Source organism: Callospermophilus lateralis, chromosome 12, assembly GCF_048772815.1.
Source record: "Callospermophilus lateralis isolate mCalLat2 chromosome 12, mCalLat2.hap1, whole genome shotgun sequence".
Classification (NCBI taxonomy): Eukaryota; Metazoa; Chordata; class Mammalia; order Rodentia; family Sciuridae; genus Callospermophilus; species Callospermophilus lateralis.
Window position 1 is genome coordinate 57,229,397 of NC_135316.1, and position 3,948 is coordinate 57,233,344.

At 41.6% G+C, this 3,948-nt stretch overlaps 1 pseudogene; it reads left to right on the forward strand.

The window, feature by feature from the left end:
- The first annotated feature begins 1,244 nt into the window (after positions 1-1,244).
- Positions 1,245-2,276, forward strand: LOC143411396 (interferon-stimulated 20 kDa exonuclease-like 2 pseudogene; annotated as a pseudogene).
- The last annotated feature ends 1,672 nt before the right edge of the window (positions 2,277-3,948 follow it).

Here is a 3,948-nt window from a genome sequence, read left to right on the forward strand (position 1 = left end):
TTATTTCTATCTCTATAAATCCTAATTTATCTCACATAACTATATTGAACATAAAACAGTTTTCTGTCTTAAGTCTTCTGATTTTGACAACTCTCAAGCTTTGTCACTGGTAAAATAGATGTTTATTTTAAATGTCCTGCTTGCTTTACACATGTCCTTTTGTAAATAAAATTGCTAAAAATCCAGTGGTACTTTAATTTCTCAAATATAGCAGATCACATAAGATTGATTTGTAATTGGGTTTACTTTTCTTCAAAGACAAATTCAATTTGATATAAGTTTACCTTGTTATTTGCATATTTGGTAACCACCAGCCATTTTTATAAAGCTGCTACTCTTAGATGGCATGACTAAATCTTATTTTAAGTACACAGCTGCAGGACTAGGAAGCCCCTCCTTAACGTGATAATGAAAATGTTATATTTTATATACTACCTTTGTCAAGATAGGAAGTGGTACTGTGTTGTCAATGAGTTGAAGACTTCATTATTAAAATCTACCACTGGATCTGTTTAATCGATAATTCCCAAAATTTATATTATATATTCCATATTATGCAGAACAAAAACGTTCTCCAGAGCTTCCATAAGTGACTTTATCTATTTTTTCTAAACCTCTTTTATAATTTGTTTGAGATTATATAACACAAAGTAGCTATTAAATAATCCTTCCCATAATACCACCAGTGTATTCGCACAGCCACTCCCTTCCTTCCCACAGTGAAAGACTGTGTCCAGATTGAAACACTAGTATTTAAGAAATGAGTATAGAAGATAATTATATAGTTGAAGAAATTTCCCCAATGATTCTATAATAAAGTAAGCAGTGACACTGTGTTTAGTTGCCCTACCAATTATGATGTGAATTATTGAAAACAAAATTCTCATCCATTTAATTTTTATGTATGGATCTAGGAAGTAAAAATGCATCAGAGAAAATAATGAAAATCTGGCGCTGCTGCGCGCGCCAGGCCCCCAACACCTTCCAACCTGCGCCCTACTGTCCTGGGGCTCCTCAGCACGCACCGACTTCCGCCTCAGGCTCTGGACGCTTCCATTCCTAGAGGGGCCCATCTTAGAGGCCGATGAGTGCAGGTACCAGGATCGCTTTCTTCCCCCAGGGTTTTCTGCAGACCTTCTCATGTTGGACAATGTGATTCATTAGAAAAAGAGCCCCTCATCCTCTTCCTATCCATGAGCCACTCGTCCTAACTGCTCTCCCATCATCCACTGCCCTCATGTCTGCTACTACTGAATCTGGATTTTGGGGGAATCTCCGCCCAAAAAGGCATTGGAAGGAAATGTCAAGCACCAAAAGTTTGTTAAGAGGCGGCGGCTCTTGGAAAAGAGGGACATTCTCAATAAAAAGAAGCAGACCCCTAGCAAGGTGCCTAAATTACACTCCAAAGAAAGGGGAAAATGTGAGAGTGGATGGCACTTGCAAGATCCCTTCCCTTTCAAAAAAGAACACAGCTGCATCCAGCAGTGAGTCAGGATTGTCCCTGGACAAGAAAGTTTCAGTGTCTTGGCTGACCCCTGCACCTTCAAAGAAGGCTAATTCTGTTACAGCTAAAGTAGATTTTCTGGGGGAATTCCAGGGTGCCCTTTCAAAGATTCAGAGCCGCCCAACTTGCTCCCAAAAGAAGACCCCCCAGAAGAAGAACTCTCTTCAGAACAATACCACACAGAATTCCACCAGAGCTCAGAGACTAAGTGCTCTGGAATATCCCAGAAGTTCCCAGTAAAGATGGTGGCAATTGACTGTGAGATGGTGGGCACAGGACCCAAAGGGGATGTTAGTTCCTTGGCTCGATGTAGCATTGTCAACTATGATGGAGATGTGCTTTATGATGAGTACATCCTTCCACCCTGCCACATTGTGGACTACCGGACAAAATGGAGCGGTATCTGCAAGAAGCACATGGTGAATGCTACACCCTTCAAGACCACTCGGAGCCAGATCTTAAAGATACTCTTGTGGAAGATAGAGGTAGGACATGCCATCCACAATGACTTCAAAGCCCTGCAGTACTTTCACCCCAAGTCCCTCGCCGGAGACACCTCCCAAATCCCCCTCTTCAACTGGAAGGCCAACTGTCTGGAGAATGCCACCATGTCTCTGAAGCGCCTCACCAAGCAGCTGCCACACCGGGACATTCAGGTCGGGAAAGGCCATTCCTCTGTGGAAAACGCCCAGGCCACCATGGAGCTGTACAAGCTGGTTGAAGTTGAGTTCCCACTCAACAACACCTGGCCCAGGATCTCCCGAAAAGCTAGCAGCTGTGGGGAGACAGGTCGCACCCAGGAGAAACAGGGCAGCAGGTCCATGCCTGCCCCTGCCTGCTTCACACCTGTGGAAGCTGGACTTGCTGGGGAGACACTCTTCACCTCAGACCTAATATCCACTGAAATCTCACCTCAGCTCTTGTGTCCTGTATCTGGTTAAGTGTCCCATAGAAGCAGGAGACCTTCACATCAGAATCCAGCCCCAGATTGCTTATATGGTGCTAACCACAGGTCCCAGAGTGCTTTGTGCCAGTCAGGCTTTTTGATTTCCAGGGCAGGGCATACTGGGAAATGTAGTTTCCCACAATGCCTTATCACTAGGGTGGCTGAAAGTCTCTTATTTTTTAGAGACAGGTTGGGGTTGGGGGGTCCGGGTTGACCTTAAATTCCTGGACCCCAGCAATGTTCCTTACCGCAGCTTTCTGAGTCGCTGGGACTGGAGGCCTGTGCTCCCATGCTCAGCATTTTTTATTCTCAAGTAATTAACAGCATCCTTTCACTTTCAAAAGTTTCCGGATTGGATACAGAATGGTGTGGTCACATTGTGTATCCCATACCCTGCTTTTGCTGCAGAGTCTGCATCCAGCCTGCTAGGGTGCCACCTGCCAACTTTGAGAAGAGCCACTATTAGTGAGGTTTTGTTCTTAAGGCTAGAAGACAGTGAGGTAAGAGTGTAGGTTAGAAATCAACTTTTCTGATTTAGAAAAGCAGTCTCTTACCTAGAATAGTAGAGGATTTATTTAATTTAGGTTCTACTTAGAAGGTTGAAAATGAGTTAACCTGGTTTTAATGTTTTTGTTTTCTGTTTTGTTTTTAGTCTTTTACCTTGCTAAACCAAATGTCTAAAACTCAGATGACCTCTTTGATAAATTTTTATAATGGAAAATAATGAAAATCTCAGCCCTTGTATATCTTCTATTCTAGTACAATATATTCTCTAAAAATGATGCTCACCCTTGCCAATTCTCAGTCTTACCTGGATTTCATAATCAATCATTGTTTCATAGAAGTAATATTTTTTTAGTTTTATTTTATTGCATTACAATTCATATTACACATATAGAGCACAATTTTTTATATCCCTGGTTGTAGAAAAAGTATAGTCACACCATTGGTTGTCATAACATATACCTAAGGTAATGATGTCTATTTCATTCTACCATTTTTTTCTACCCCAATGCCCCCTCCCTTATCCTCCCTCCCATTTTCCCTACCAGAGTTCATAATCCTTTCATCTCCCCCCGCCCAACCACATTATGAATTAGCATCCTTAAATCAGAGAAGACATTCTGCATTTGGGATTTAGGGATTGGCAAACTTCACTTAGCATTATATGCTCCAACTTCATCCATTAAGATTTTAAGGATCAATTCAGAGGCGTTTCATAGAGGATAGGCAAGGCTCTCAATATTATTTTAGCCTAAAACCTATTATTGTCATATAGTAGGCAGATACTAAAGTGGATTGTTTATAAGAGGGGGCGAGAATTTTCATTGAGAAGAGGAATATCCTGGACAAAAATTACATTATGGGGGCTGGAGTTGTGACTCAGTGGTAGAGCACTTGTCTAGCATGTGTAAGGCCCTGGATTCAATTCTCAGCATCGCATATAAATAAGTGAATAAAATAAAGGTCCATCAACATCTAAAATAAAATTTAGAAA